Source organism: Hyla sarda, chromosome 2 (genome assembly GCF_029499605.1).
Source record: "Hyla sarda isolate aHylSar1 chromosome 2, aHylSar1.hap1, whole genome shotgun sequence".
NCBI lineage: Eukaryota > Metazoa > Chordata > Amphibia > Anura > Hylidae > Hyla > Hyla sarda.
Window position 1 is genome coordinate 238,709,066 of NC_079190.1, and position 17,055 is coordinate 238,726,120.

Genomic DNA, 17,055 nt, shown 5'->3' on the forward strand with positions numbered 1-17,055 from the left:
GTTTCTGAAGTCACTGGTCACCTTCTTGAAACTTACTAAGCTGTCAAGACTATAACACCTGTCCACCTCAGTAAAGCTGCTGTTGTTCTGTAACTTGGCGTCGGAGTCATTATTTGCCCCGTGCCTATCCCAGGATCCAGCAGTATAACTTTGGGTGGTGAAGTGGTTAAACCACGCCCTGGCATCACGAACAAAAGGGGTTAATTCCATCTGCCCCTAGGGTAATGACATCTGCCCACACTACAATAATTTAATCTTTATTTTTTGACCATTTACAAGAATTTATAAGATAAATCTCATACCCATGCCTCAGATTCTAGAGTAACAGCACAAGAACCCTGCTGTACACAAATGAAACCATTCATACTATATTTTACATGACATATGTTATAAAGGGAACCTGTTCAATCAATCAATCCCTTTCATGCCACTCAAACCAAAAGTCTTGGCCAGTCCATAGTTGTTTCTCCCTGTACCACCAGCCGTGATAGATTTCTCACTGTTTGGGGATAGAGAGATCTAGTGAAGGCCAGTGATGCATTCACAAGCCAATAGGGAGTGCTCTGATGACTATGGCAGCAGGAAAGTTCCCTTGAATACAACTGTTATGTCTTATTTGTGGTTAGTGACTGCTGTTAGAGATAACATTTCCATTTAGCATAGAATAGAATAGAAGGATCAGTTTCAGTCTCAAGGCCTTTTCTTTTATTTACTCTATATCAGTTTGTGTAAGAAAGGGAAATAAATTACATAATATCAGTTTTGGTGTCAGTTATACAAACAATGGAAGGAAATAATTAAATAAATGTGACAGACTCTAAAAAAGCACTGCTCATATCTACAGCACTATACATCATGTAGATGGTTCAATAGTAGATACTATATAAGACTATGACCTGGTAAAATTTTATAGATCTCTACCAAAGAAGAACATGTCTAAAGAAAAATCTTATTCTGAACTTTGAAGTTAAGCACTTTGGGAGAAAATTTGATAGAGATATTTGGGATATACATTTTGTGTATAATTAGGGCATTGTTAAGATACTAGTTTTTCCTCACTGTGTAAAAAGTCAAAGACACTTAAAGGGCTACTCCGCCCCTAGACATTTTATCCCCTATCCAAAGGATAGGGGATAAGATGTCTTATCGCGGGGGTCCGGCCGCTGGGGATGCCCGCGATCACGGCTGCGGCACCCTGCTGTCATCCCATACAAGTCTATGGGAGGGGACGTGGCGGCCTTGCATTGAGGGGCGGGTTGTGACGTTGCGAGGGGGCGGGATCATGACATCATGAGGGGCGGAGTCATGACATCACGATGCTCCAGCCCCTGTATCACCTGTCATTACGCACAGAGCGAGTTTGCTCCTTGCAGTGATGACAGAGGGGTGTCGCAGCTGTTATCACGGGGTCCCCCGCGGCAGATAGTGGATAAGATGTCTAGGGGTGGAGTACCCCTTTAAGTGCCTATACCCATTACACTAAAGATGATAAAAAGGGAAGATTTAAACAATAATGAACATTCATCGGGTGAAATATTACATCACACAATTGTTTTATCCAACACCTAGAAAGAGGTCCTCAGTGTCTAGAATTTTCTTCCAGGAAGATCTTTCTTCCAGGAATTATATTTTCTTTAAACATCGGTAGATATCTCATCCATCTCCTGGTTGCCACTGATCAGGTATGGCCAGTATGAATGACTACAACAGCCAAGATAGCCTTCCTGCCTCACATTGTTTAAGTCCCCTTTGTTCCATAAACATTTCTAAAGATCTATGAAATCTGTCATCATGACCATAGCAGTATAGTTATATAGGTTGAAAAAAGACCAGAGTCCATTAAGTTCAAATGTATAACCATACTGTGTTAATCCAGAGTAAGGCAAAAAAAAAAAAAACTTTCGAGGCTGATGGCCCATACTGGGATGAAAAATTCCTTCCAGACTCCAAATACGGCAATCAAAATAAATCCTTGTAGCTTGTCTCCTCCCTCCCATTGTATATGTGCTTAGCCCACACTGGAGGTAACTGAGGAGCAATCTGCAAGTCGGATCTAAGGCTGACGTAATTTGGTTCCTGGTTTTATTTATCTGGCCAGGTAGGTTAGTTGATAGGTCCCTCACCATTTTAGAAACCTTGGCGTAGTGTGCGGGCTCAAGTGTGTCCTTCATATAAGGATATACTGGCTAGTGTCTCAATTTTACATCAGTTTTGAGGGTTAGCTAATGTCATTGTTTACATTAACCACAGCAGTGAAACCACATTGTGATCCATAGGTGCAGGTCCTCCAATCCAACGTAGGTGCACAACTGCACTTGGGGTTAAGAACCTTGTATCACCTTAGACCATGTCAATGTAATTTTTTACTTGCCACTCTCCAGACCAAGCCTTCAGCCTACCCAGATCCATTTGTAACAGTGCACTGTCCTCTTTTGTGTTAATCACTTTACAGAGCTTAGTATCATCTGCAAAGATTAACACTTTACTAAACAATCCCTCTACAGGGTCATTAATACATATATTAAAACAACAACAGTGACTGATTCCGTTGTTTGATCCCCCTTTAGGTCTCTCCTTAGTGCCTCAGTTAGTCCCCAAAAACAGTGAAAGAGACCCCCATAGGCAGAACAAGATAACAGTGCTGCTGTTAGTTCCCCACATGTTATTGGGCCCCCATTGTGCCAACATACATTGATAATGCACTCTTTCTCTCCCGCTACAGTAGTGCCCCCATTTAGTCATGTCAACTTTCACAAAGTAGACACAAATGACATTGTTCAGTTTGGCAATATTATTATCATTTTTGTGTTATTCAGGTTTTATGTTTGCCAAAAGTTTTAAAACTGTCCTGGCTTCAAAAAGGTTAATGGGACTAAGGGGTTGGCCCTATACTATGTAAGATGCAGTTTATACAGTTCTACATGGGGAGTTTTTTTTTACGCCAAGCTGTACTGGTCTTATTAATCTTATAAGATTTTTGGTTCTGACATAAATCCAAAAAGTATAAAACAGATATTATTAACATCCAGACTTCTCTATGACCTTCAGACATGATGAAACACTGTATGATTTAAATTCTCAAAATTTAAAGGTTGAAGGACTCTCTACATCAACCTTAAAATAATATATTCATGCAACTTCGTGCCAACAAATTTGTGTTTTCATATCTTAAGCACCATGCTTACACTTATCTACTCATAGTTTACCTCTGATGTTAGTTCTATGCTTACTTATCAAGAGATTTATTTGTCAGTATAGAAAAAGGTCATTCCAGCAGAATGGGTGGGCTAGTAGATATAATACTCATAGATGAGGATTCAGAGGTCACTCTGAAGTAAATCTAAAAACAAGAAAGCATGCCACAAGCCATGAAGCACATAAAGTTTTATGTGTAAAGCTAATTGCAGCGAGAACATCTGTGTGCATTTATCTCCAATGTACTTCAGCTAATTAACTGATGTAAATAAATAACAATACACATCACTTGCCACAAAATGGCCAACACATCATTAAAAGGAAGGTCAAACAAGTATGTGAGCGCATTTTACTTCACCACAAAATACCTGTGTGTAAAAGCATAAGAGTCACAAAGGCGTCAGGCTGTCAGCTTCCTATGAATAGAGTTACAAAGCATATTCATTTCAATACCTTTTTTCTATACAAAAATGTATATTTCCCTCTTTCATCACCCTACAGATACACTTGGAAACGGAACTCAAATTTAACTTACATTTGTATATTACCGATAAAATATATTTGTGTACAAACAGGAGCAATGTAATACTAGAGACAATACACCACAGGGAATACCTGGACAGCCCAACTGGTTCTGTTGCTCCAGACAGCATGCTTACAATATTCGGAGATGAGGTTTGAAGGACAGAAGCAAAGAATTTGAAATCTTTGCCAATGGAATATAATTATTTTTATTATTATGGAATGATTCCCATTAGCAGAGCAACCAAATCTAAACATAGCAATGTATTTTTGGTAATATCAAGGTGAACATTGGCATATATTGTTTCTCTAAAGGGAACTCACAATGCACAGACTGTAAAATTAAAAGCAAAATGCTGCCATAAATTCAATATAGAAAACGGATGTATTTTTATTGCGCCCCTGAGGAAGTCACTGTGACAAAACGCGTGGGTACCTGTTTCTGGGGGGACACCCGCTCCTGTACCTCCTTTTTCTTGACCGAATACTGGTTGGTATTTTTGCTCATATTGCGGTTATTTATACTGCTGCTATCTAATATTGTGTAGGTTATTGTTTATCATGGAAATATTTATTAGTCCTACTCTTTCTTGATTGGAGGGAATAGTGCAATAATACCCTATATCTGTTTATTTGTACAGGGGTACATGGTAGAAAGGAAGTGTTCACTATAATCTAATAGAAATTGTGGGTGTCTCTTGGGGGGACCCTCCAGGTTGCTGGGGGTTCTCCTCCGTGGCTTTGGGAGACCATAAATCTTCTGGCTCCCAAAGTGGTTTTGAATGTGTGTTATATACACAGTTTTTTGTATGATTTCAATAAAGTACTTTCTTGCTATTAAAATATTGGTGTGCGCCCCTGTATGCTTTTGCTTTATCTTGTTTGCAATCTTTGTGGTTACCCTAAGAGCATTGGCAGCACCCTCGTTTGGTTATTTACTCACTGGTTGAGCCCACTAATAGAAACATAGTATTTTTATTTTAATCATGCGCACTATGAAAATCTGTAAATGTGCTCTCACAGTTCAAAAATAACAATGTTAGCCAAAAAAGGTAATATTTCTCCATGAGAAGAGCATCATAAAGCTGTATGGATATGTATAGACCATTCATGACCATTACTTCTTTTGTCTCACGACACCAGGCCTTTCAGTAGCCATCCAGCACCCTGTTCTGTACTGACGAGGGGAAAACCCTGTAACAGCTTCTGGAGAGATCTCTGGTTTGGCATACATTCCCAGTCAGTCTCCTAGACTCCTAATTGGAGTGAAACACTGACTCTATGGGAAAGCCACTAGGAAAAAGCTAAGGGAAAGCCACTTAGACAGCTGCTTTTCTATAGACTGTAATAGAATGTGCCAAAATTGTGCCAGATGTGCCAAAAAAAAAAGCTAAGCCCACCTATAGAAGGGCAAACTTAAACCAGATAGCCAAAAAGCTGCTTCTGTGAAGCCTACTAGGCAGTCAAGTTAATAACTGAAAAGGACTATATTATGTGCGTAAGTTAGTGTTAGTGACATGCCTGTATGTATGTTTTCAGTGTGACCATGTGTGTGTGTGAATGTATGTATGCGTGTATGTAATGAATGTGCATGCATACATTTCATGGTACAAATAAAGACAAGTATCAGACATTACAATATTACACACTTAAAGGGGTACTCCGCCCCTAGACATTTTATCCCCTATCCAAAGAATAGGGGATAAGATGTCAGATCGCAGGGGTCCCGCTGCTGGGGACCCCGGGGATCGCACCTGCAGCACCCCGCTATCATTACTGCGCAGAGCGAGAACGCTCTGCACGTAATGACGGGCAATACAGGGGCCAGAGCATCGTTACGTCACGGCTCCGCCCCTCGTGACGTCATGGCCCACCCCGTCAATAAAAGTCTATGGGAGGGGGCGTGGCGGTCGTCACGCCCTCTGCCATAGACTTGCATTAAGGGGACGGGCCGTGATGTCATGAGGGGCGGAGCCATGATGTCACGCTGCTCCGGCCCCTGTATCGCCCGTCATTACGCACAGAGCGAAATCGCTCTGTGCAGTAATGATGACGGGGTGCCGCAGCGGGATCCCCGGGGTCCCCAGCAGCGGGACCGCGGTGATCTAACATCTTATCCCCTGGCCTTTGGATAGGTGATAAGATGTCAGGGGCGGAGTACCCCTTTAATTTTCAAACAGGAGGAGTAAGGACCCTGCTCGCGAGAGCCTACAGTCTATGAGGAATGAAGTTTAGATTATTGATACTAAGGGGGCAGAAAGTGCTTTATGCATACATACAAGCCAGCCATGTTGTATGTTGTAGGTTACAAAAAAGAGGATGTATGCATGTATGTTGTTGTTACGCCGAGCGCTCCGGGTCCCCGCTCCTCCCCGGAGCGCTCGCTACACTCTCCCCACTGCAGCGCTCCGGTCAGATCCACTGACCCGGGGCGCTGCGATTCCGCTTCCAGCCGGGATGCGATTCGCGATGCGGGTAGCGCCCGCTCGCGATGCGCACCCCGGCTCCCGTACCTGACTCGCTCTCCCTCGGTCCTGTCCCGGCGCGCGCGGCCCCGCTCCCTAGGGCGCGCGCGCGCCGGGTCTTTGCGATTTAAAGGGCCACTGCGCCGCTGATTGGCGCAGTGATTCCAATTAGTGTGTTCACCTGTGCACTTCCCTATATCACCTCACTTCCCTGCACTCCCTTGCCGGATCTTGTTGCCATCGTGCCAGTGAAAGCGTTTCCTTGTGTGTTCCTAGCCTGTGTTCCAGACCTCCTGCCGTTGCCCCTGACTACGATCCTTGCTGCCTGCCCCGACCTTCTGCTACGTCCGACCTTGCTTCTGTCTACTCCCTTGTACCGCGCCTATCTTCAGCAGCCAGAGAGGTGAGCCGTTGCTAGTGGATACGACCTGGTCACTACCGCCGCAGCAAGACCATCCCGCTTTGCGGCGGGCTCTGGTGAAAACCAGTAGTGACTTAGAACCGATCCACTAGCACGGTCCACGCCAATCCCTCTCTGGCACAGAGGATCCACTACCTGCCAGCCGGCATCGTGACAGTAGATCCGGCCATGGATCCCGCTGAAGTTCCTCTGCCAGTTGTCGCTGACCTCACCACGGTGGTCGCCCAGCAGTCACAACAGATAGCGCAACAAGGCCAACAGCTGTCTCAACTGACCGTTATGCTACAGCAGTTACTACCACAGCTTCAGCAGTCATCTCCTCCGCCAGCTCCTGCACCTCCTCCGCAGCGAGTGGCCGCTCCTGGTCTACGCCTATCCTTGCCGGATAAATTTGATGGGGACTCTAAGTTTTGCCGTGGCTTTCTTTCCCAATGTTCCCTGCATCTGGAGATGATGTCGGACCAGTTTCCCACTGAAAGGTCTAAGGTGGCTTTCGTAGTCAGCCTTCTGTCTGGAAAAGCCCTGTCTTGGGCCACACCGCTCTGGGACCGCAATGACCCCGTCACTGCCTCTGTACACTCCTTCTTCTCGGAAATCCGAAGTGTCTTTGAGGAACCTGCCCGAGCCTCTTCTGCTGAGACTGCCCTGTTGAACCTGGTCCAGGGTAATTCTTCCGTTGGCGAGTATGCCGTACAATTCCGTACTCTTGCTTCAGAATTATCCTGGAATAATGAGGCCCTCTGCGCGACCTTTAAAAAAGGCCTATCCAGCAACATTAAAGATGTTCTGGCCGCACGAGAAATTCCTGCTAATCTACATGAACTCATTCACCTAGCCACTCGCATTGACATGCGTTTTTCCGAAAGGCGTCAGGAGCTCCGCCAAGATATGGACTCTGTTCGCACGAGGCGTTTCTTCTCCTCGGCTCCTCTCTCCTCTGGTCCCCTGCAATCCGTTCCTGTGCCTCCCGCCGTGGAGGCTATGCAGGTCGACCGGTCTCGCCTGACACCTCAAGAGAGGACACGACGCCGCATGGAGAACCTCTGCCTGTACTGTGCTAGTACCGAACACTTCCTGAGGGATTGTCCTATCCGTCCTCCCCGCCTGGAAAGACGTACGCTGACTCCGCACAAAGGTGAGACAGTCCTTGATGTCTACTCTGCTTCTCCACGTCTTACTGTGCCTGTGCGGATGTCTGCCTCTGCCTTCTCCTTCTCTACTGTGGCCTTCTTGGACTCTGGATCTGCAGGAAATTTTATTTTGGCCTCTCTCGTCAACAGGTTCAACATCCCAGTGACCAGTCTCGCCAGACCCCTTTACATCAATTGTGTAAACAATGAAAGATTGGACTGTACCATACGTTTCCGCACGGAGCCCCTTCTAATGAGCATCGGATCTCATCACGAGAGGATTGAACTTTTGGTCCTCCCCAATTGCACTTCGGAAATTCTCCTTGGACTTCCCTGGCTTCAACTTCATTCCCCAACCCTGGATTGGTCCACTGGGGAGATCAAGAGTTGGGGGCCCTCTTGTTCCAAGGACTGTCTAAAACCGGTTCCCAGTAACCCTTGCCGTGACTCTGTGGTTCCTCCAGTAACCGGTCTCCCTAAGGCCTATATGGACTTCGCGGATGTTTTCTGCAAAAAACAAGCTGAGACTCTACCTCCTCACAGGCCTTATGATTGTCCTATCGACCTCCTCCCGGGCACTACTCCACCCCGGGGCAGAATTTATCCTCTCTCTGCCCCAGAGACTCTTGCCATGTCTGAATACGTCCAGGAAAATTTAAAAAAGGGCTTTATCCGTAAATCCTCCTCTCCTGCCGGAGCCGGATTTTTCTTTGTGTCCAAAAAAGATGGCTCCCTACGTCCTTGCATTGACTACCGCGGTCTTAATAAAATCACGGTTAAGAACCGCTACCCCCTACCCCTCATCTCTGAACTCTTTGATCGCCTCCAAGGTGCCCACATCTTTACTAAACTGGACTTAAGAGGTGCTTATAACCTCATCCGCATCAGAGAGGGGGATGAGTGGAAAACGGCATTTAACACCAGAGATGGACACTTTGAGTATCTGGTCATGCCCTTTGGCCTGTGCAACGCCCCTGCTGTCTTCCAAGACTTTGTTAATGAAATTTTTCGTGATCTTTTATACTCCTGTGTTGTTGTATATCTGGACGATATCCTAATTTTTTCTGCCAATCTAGAAGAACACCGCCAGCATGTCCGTATGGTTCTTCAGAGACTTCGTGACAATCAACTCTATGCCAAAATTGAGAAATGTCTGTTTGAATGCCAATCTCTTCCTTTTCTAGGATACTTGGTCTCTGGCCAGGGACTACAAATGGATCCAGACAAACTCTCTGCCGTCTTAGATTGGCCACGCCCCTCCGGACTCCGTGCTATCCAACGCTTTTTGGGGTTCGCCAATTATTACAGGCAATTTATTCCACATTTTTCTACCGTTGTGGCCCCTATCGTGGCTTTAACCAAAAAAAATGCCGATCCCAAGTCTTGGCCTCCGCAAGCGGAAGACGCCTTTAAACGACTCAAGTCTGCCTTTTCTTCGGCTCCCGTGCTCTCCAGACCTGACCCTTCCAAACCCTTCCTATTGGAGGTTGATGCCTCCTCAGTGGGAGCTGGAGCTGTTCTTCTACAAAAAAATTCTTCCGGGCATGCTGTCACTTGTGGTTTTTTTTCTAGGACCTTCTCTCCGGCGGAGAGGAACTACTCCATCGGGGATCGAGAGCTTCTAGCCATCAAATTAGCACTTGAGGAATGGAGGCACCTGCTGGAGGGATCAAGATTTCCAGTTATTATTTACACCGATCACAAGAACCTCTCCTACCTCCAGTCTGCCCAACGGCTGAATCCTCGCCAGGCCCGGTGGTCTCTGTTCTTTGCCCGATTTAATTTTGAAATTCACTTTCGGCCTGCCGATAAGAACATTAGGGCCGATGCTCTCTCTCGTTCCTCGGATGCCTCAGAAGTTGAACTCTCTCCGCAACACATCATTCCACCTGACTGCCTGATCTCCACTTCTCCAGCCTCCATCAGGCAAACTCCTCCAGGAAAGACCTTTGTTTCTCCACGCCAACGCCTCGGAATCCTCAAATGGGGTCACTCCTCCCATCTCGCAGGTCATGTGGGCATCAAGAAATCTGTGCAACTCATCTCCCGCTTCTATTGGTGGCCGACTCTGGAGACGGATGTTGTGGATTTTGTGCGAGCCTGCACTATCTGTGCCCGGGATAAGACTCCTCGCCAGAAGCCCGCTGGTTTTCTTCATCCCCTGCCTGTCCCCGAACAGCCTTGGTCTCTGATTGGTATGGATTTTATTACTGATTTACCCCCTTCCCGTGGCAACACTGTTATTTGGGTGGTCGTTGATCGATTCTCCAAAATGGCACATTTCATCCCTCTTCCTGGTCTTCCTTCAGCGCCTCAGTTGGCTAAACAATTTTTTGTACACATTTTTCGTCTTCACGGGTTGCCTACGCAGATCGTCTCGGATAGAGGCGTCCAATTCGTGTCTAAATTCTGGAGGGCTCTCTGTAAACAACTCAAGATTAAATTAAATTTTTCTTCTGCATATCATCCCCAATCCAATGGACAAGTAGAAAGAATTAACCAGGTCTTGGGTGATTATTTACGACATTTTGTTTCCTCCCGCCAGGATGACTGGGCAGATCTCCTTCCATGGGCCGAATTCTCGTATAACTTCAGAGTCTCTGAATCTTCCTCCAAATCCCCATTTTTCGTGGTGTACGGCCGTCACCCTCTTCCCCCCCTCCCTACCCCCTTGCCCTCTGGTCTGCCCGCTGTGGATGAAATTTCTCGTGACCTTTCCATCATATGGAGAGAGACCCAAAATTCTCTCTTACAGGCTTCATCACGCATGAAGAAGTTCGCGGATAAGAAAAGAAGAGCTCCTCCCATTTTTTCCCCTGGAGACAAGGTATGGCTCTCCGCTAAATATGTCCGCTTCCGTGTCCCTAGCTACAAGTTGGGACCACGCTATCTTGGTCCTTTCAAAATTTTGTGTCAGATTAATCCTGTCTCTTACAAACTTCTTCTTCCTCCTTCTCTTCGTATCCCTAATGCCTTTCACGTTTCTCTTCTTAAACCACTCATCATCAACCGTTTCTCTCCCAAATCTGTTCCTCCCACTCCTGTTTCCGGCTCCTCGGACATCTTCTCCGTCAAAGAGATCCTAGCTTCTAAAAAGGTCAGAGGGAAAACCTTTTTTTTAGTGGATTGGGAGGGTTGTGGTCCAGAAGAGAGATCCTGGGAACCTGAGGACAACATCCTAGACAAAAGTCTGCTCCTCAGGTTCTCAGGCTCTAAGAAGAGGGGGAGACCCAAGGGGGGGGGTACTGTTACGCCGAGCGCTCCGGGTCCCCGCTCCTCCCCGGAGCGCTCGCTACACTCTCCCCACTGCAGCGCTCCGGTCAGATCCACTGACCCGGGGCGCTGCGATTCCGCTTCCAGCCGGGATGCGATTCGCGATGCGGGTAGCGCCCGCTCGCGATGCGCACCCCGGCTCCCGTACCTGACTCGCTCTCCCTCGGTCCTGTCCCGGCGCGCGCGGCCCCGCTCCCTAGGGCGCGCGCGCGCGCCGGGTCTTTGCGATTTAAAGGGCCACTGCGCCGCTGATTGGCGCAGTGATTCCAATTAGTGTGTTCACCTGTGCACTTCCCTATATCACCTCACTTCCCCTGCACTCCCTTGCCGGATCTTGTTGCCATCGTGCCAGTGAAAGCGTTTCCTTGTGTGTTCCTAGCCTGTGTTCCAGACCTCCTGCCGTTGCCCCTGACTACGATCCTTGCTGCCTGCCCCGACCTTCTGCTACGTCCGACCTTGCTTCTGTCTACTCCCTTGTACCGCGCCTATCTTCAGCAGCCAGAGAGGTGAGCCGTTGCTAGTGGATACGACCTGGTCACTACCGCCGCAGCAAGACCATCCCGCTTTGCGGCGGGCTCTGGTGAAAACCAGTAGTGACTTAGAACCGATCCACTAGCACGGTCCACGCCAATCCCTCTCTGGCACAGAGGATCCACTACCTGCCAGCCGGCATCGTGACAGTTGTGCACATATGTGTGTAGGGATGTCGCTATTTTGATGACCATGCCTTCAACATTGTGCACACAGCCAGGAGCACTGCTACACTATTGAACTGAACTCTTCATGTTTCACAACAAGAACAGAAAATTATCAGGTCAGATATATTATAATACTGCATATAGTTTGGCATAAACATTGCAACAGTAAAAGAGGTATGATCTCCCCTGCACATCTCTCATACAGTGGTTTGATTTGGTCATCTGTCTGACAGTTAGTTCAGACTCCTGTTATATCGCTATATCCCAGTTGCCAACGTGACAGAGTTTAACAGCTATGACTTACTTGTGACTGTAGCCAGACTGATATGGGAATCTGTACACGTTAGACAATAAGGGGTTAAATCACATGGTTTTAAATACTTTAAAACAAATGTGCACTGATTTGTAATGCGCTGCAAAACTATGCACACATTAGTTCTGCTGCAAACCAAATCTGATAAGGCAATCTCTAGTGTGCTGTCCATTGTAAAAGCTTGTGCACACAGAACAATAGCTGGTGTTATTTTTACATTTCTATTCCCCAGAATTATGGGATCTATTGTGGATTCACTTGGTCAGATGGCAGTGGATGATGAATGGTCTTTTTTTTTTCTAACTCTCCCATACAAGGTCACTGGAGAGGCACGTCACGAATCATCCCAATTTTATAACAACAAGCAGGTCTCCTGACTAACGATATTCCGGAAAAAAAGAATGGTGTTCATTTTATGTATGAGAAGTACTTAAAGGATTGGGTCCTTTTGTCTATCTCAATATTTTTGGTGTAGAAAATCTAAATATGGTGGCAGTTCTGCCATTTTCTTGCTTATGTTACAATACTCATAAGAAGAAAAAAAAAACATAAAAAACACATAACCAGTCAATCTTAAAAAAGGCTGTCACACCTGGATTATGTCTTCTCTAAATGAGGTGCAAGGAAAATATGGCATTACATGGCACCTATTAAAACAGATGGATGACCATATAGTCAATGATCACACAGAATCCTCCAATAGCATGACCCCTTTAACCCCTTAACGACGTAGGACGTATATTTACGTCCTGCGCCGGCTCCCGCGATATGAAGCATCGCATCATATCGCGTGGGTCCCGGCGCTAATCAACGGCCGGGACCCGCGGCTAATACCACACATCGCCGATCGCGGCGATGTGCCATATTAACCCTTTAGAAGCGGCGGTCAAAGCTGACCGCCGCTTCTAAAGTGAAACTGAAAGTATCCCGGCTGCTCAGTCGGGCTGTTCGGGACCGCCGCGGTGAAATCGCGGCGTCCCGAACAGCTGATCGGACACCGGGAGGGCTCTTACCTGCCTCCTCGGTGTCCGATCGACGAATGACTGCTCCGTGCCTGAGATCCAGGCAAGAGCAGTCAAGCGCCGATAATGCTGATCACAGGCGTGTTAATACACGCCTGTGATCAGGATGAGAGATCAGTGTGTGCAGTGTTATAGGTCCCTATGGGACCTATAACACTGCAAAAAAAAAGTTAAAAAAAAGTGTTAATAAAGGTCATTTAACCCCTTCCCTAATAAAAATTTGAATCACCCCCCTTTTCCCATAAAAAAAAAACAGTGTAAAAAAAAAAAAAAATAAACATATGTGGTATCGCCGCGTGCGTAAATGTCCGAACTATAAAAATATATCATTAATTAAGCCGTACGGTCAATGGCGTACGCGCAAAAAAATTCCAAAGTCCAAAAAAGCGTATTTTGGTAACTTTTCATAACATTAAAAAATGAATAAAAAGTGATCAAAAAGTCAGATCAAAACAAAAATCATACCAATAAAAACTTCAGATCACGGCGCAAAAAATGAGTCCTCATACCGCCCCGTACGTGGAAAAATAAAAAAGCTATAGGGGTCAGAAGATGACATTTTTAAACGTATAAATTTTCCTGCATGTAGTTATGATTTTTTCCAGAAGTGCGACAAAATCAAACCTATATAAGTAGAGTATCATTTTAACCGTATAGACCTACAGAATAATGATAAGGTGTAATTTTTACCGAAATATGCACTGCGTAGAAACGGAAGCCCCCAAAAGTTACAAAATGGCGTTTTTTTTTTCGATTTTGTCGCACAATGATTTTTTTTTCCGTTTCGCCGTGCATTTTTGGGTAAAATGACTAATGTCACTGCAAAGTAGAATTGGCGACGCAAAAAATAAGCCATAATATGGATTTTTAGGTGGAAAATTGAAAGGGTTATGATTTTTAAAAGGTAAGGAGGAAAAAACGAAAGTGCAAAAACGGAAAAACCCTGAGTCCTTAAGGGGTTAAGGAGGTTATTAATTTAAAATATAACACTACCAACAAAATAGAACCAGATCGTGTAAAATGACTTTTATTAACACATATGCAAAAAATACATATAATAAAAAATAATAAAAAGAGGATAAAATAAGGTACTACAATAGCAGTCACAGAAGATGGGAGCAGGCAAATGGTGTAGCCCCCTGACGAAGCACAGGCGAAACGTACGTTGGGGTAGGAGGAGGTAGGTGTGTGGCTGCATGGCAGGAGGACTTTATGGTGTCTCATTCATTTCTCCCTTGGCTACTCTCTGTTTATTGTACTATTTCCCATTTAGGACATTTCTTGATGTGTCACTGTTACATTATTTGTTACACATATGTTTATAGACATTTTTCAATAATATCCAGTGACCTCTTCCATGTTTACATTTGTACTTTCTATGGTACACCAGTTATTTCCTGTACTTCATGTAGGGCTACACCACTTGCCTGCTCCCATCTTCTGTGACTGCTAGTGTAGTGCCTTATTTTATCCTCTTTTTATTATTTTTTATTGTATGTATTTTTTGCATATGTGTTAATAAAAGTCATTTTACATGATCTGGTTCTATTTTGTTGGTAGTGTTATGTTATAGCGGACCAGCCGTGGTTTCTTTACTTAGTTGCTGTGTATGTATGAATTTTAATTTAAAATATGCCTACCATTTTGACAATTTTCTGCTGAATAAGTTTATTATACATCATTATTGGAAAAAATTTACTTATTTGACACAACTGTATTTACTTGGCACTAGCACCAGTCAATGTAGTTGATGCTCCTGCAACAGCAGGCAGATATACATGAAAAATATAATTGCATTATTGTTCATTACACAATTACAAACCAGTATAAATGCATAGCCCAACATCAGGACCTCTCACCACTTTTTCCTTTAAACTGAATCAGATTTTATTCACTTATCAGAGAATATGTTTGGCACAAAATGCTCTCCAGAGCCCTAACACCTATGTATTCCTTGATCAGCAAAGACTTTTATTCAGTGTACTAAAATGGATGACTGATTGATTATAGTCAGATTATTGGGGCAGCATTTAGAAATATTATTTACAGGTCTTCAATGGAAATGTTTTCTAGGCATGCTCTGTGACTTGACAGATGTCATTGTGCAGAGAGGGGGCGAATGAAAACTGTGAATGGCCTATTCTTATCTTATTGAATAGTTTTACCTTTCATAGTAATCCTGCCTTACTAGGCTTGCTCACTAGAAAAAGTAACTGTTGTTATTAGAAAACAAAAATTTATCTAAAACCTTACTTTTTTCTTCAATACTACTGTATGCAAATTAAAAACAAAAACCCAAAACCACTATAAGTGGTCTTACAGAACGTCTACATAGCTGGGGAGAAGGGGTAAAGTAGACATGTAAACCAAGTGTAAGAAAAAAAGTATTTGTTGGTATACCACCAGATTATAAATGGTAACGTAAAGTTGGTATACTGTACGCATTAGGAAGTGAGGATCAGCAGAAACTCTGAAAAGCAATAATATATTAAGTTAAGAGTCATTTGATGACATACCAGAAATAATATGTATGAAAATGTCTAGCAGCCTCTTAAACTATAATTTTTATCATAACTTTCAAGAAAGTATATACAAAGCCCTTATAATTATTTTAAGTATGTACTCCAAAGAGAGCATTAATGGCCGGTTCATGCCCTCAGTAAGATTAAACAAAGAGCTGCATTAACGTAAAATAAACAAAGTTTGACTAAGCCATTTATCACCCTCTGTTGCCGTGTTAGAGTTCACAGGTTCAAATCCTAGTAAAGTCAATTAAGCATTTATATAAAGGTCATTCAAATAAATAGCAGCTGTAAACGTGCATTATAAAACTTGACGATGGTGGAAGACAAAGTAACATAGTTCATAAGGTTGAAAAAAAGACCAGAGTCCATCAAGTTCAACCCGTAACACCTAATGAGTCCCTACTGAGTTGATCCAGAGGAAGGCAAAACCCCTCATACTAGAGGTAAAAATTCCTTCCTCACTCCAAATATGGCAGACAGAATAGATCCCTGGATCAACCTTCAGTCACTATAGATCTAGAATCCATAACCTGTAACGTTATTATTCTCCAAAAATGCATCCAGACCCCTTTTAAATTATTTTACAGAGTTCACCATGACCACCTCCTCAGGCAGAGAATTCCACAGTCTCACTGCTCTTACAGTAAAGAACCCCAGTCTGTGCTGGATCTCTGTATGGTCCTCTGATATATTTATACATAGTAATTAGGCTGCCCCTAAGCCTTCTTTTTTTTAACTAAATAACCCTAATTCTGATAATCTTTCTGGGTATTGTAGTCCTCCCATTCCCCGTATTACTCTGGTTGCCCGTCTTTGAACCCTCTCCAGCTCCACTATATCTTTCTTGTACACTGGTGCCCAGTACTGTACACAGTATTCTATATGTGGTCTGACTAGTGATTTGTAGTTAGGATACAGTACTTGGTTAGGATTAAGACTTTTTCCAATTTAAAATGCAGACGTGAATGTTGAGAAACGTTACAATTTACAAAGTCTTAAATAGCAAAAACAGGAAAGTTAAAGCAAACTATCTTGTCATAAGAGGTTCTTCTACGTGTAGGACTCTTTCACAAGATCTGGTCCCAAATTAATAAGCCAGTTTCTGAGAAAAATACACCTCCTTGCAGCCATCCTTAGTAGGAAAAATACAATCCGGAGAAGTAACAAGATTTGGGGCCAATGTTAGGAAGCCTAGTAAAGTAAGTATGGTATGTAGACCTCCAGATATTGGAAGCTAAAATTACTCAAATACACTATATGACATTATTTTTTCAGCCACATATAACATTTTCAAAGCTGCTATATTTACTCTTTAAATATATTTCTATTATATTATATATAATTTATTTATTTTACCAATAATCTTTGTTCATGTATGATTTTTACAGGGTGATTGGAGCGACATACCCCTACATGTACAGTAAACTTGCTTTATCCATTAATTTATCCTCTATCTGAAAAAAAAGTATGGTCCTATGAAAAAAATAGCTG

At 43.9% G+C, this 17,055-nt stretch overlaps 1 protein-coding gene across 6 annotated transcripts in view; it reads right to left on the minus strand.

Moving 5' to 3' along the window:
- Positions 1-17,055, minus strand: part of BCAS3 (BCAS3 microtubule associated cell migration factor) — a 1,340,542-nt gene that overhangs the window by 1,014,420 nt on the left and 309,067 nt on the right. The gene's annotated exons all lie outside the window — the stretch shown is intronic.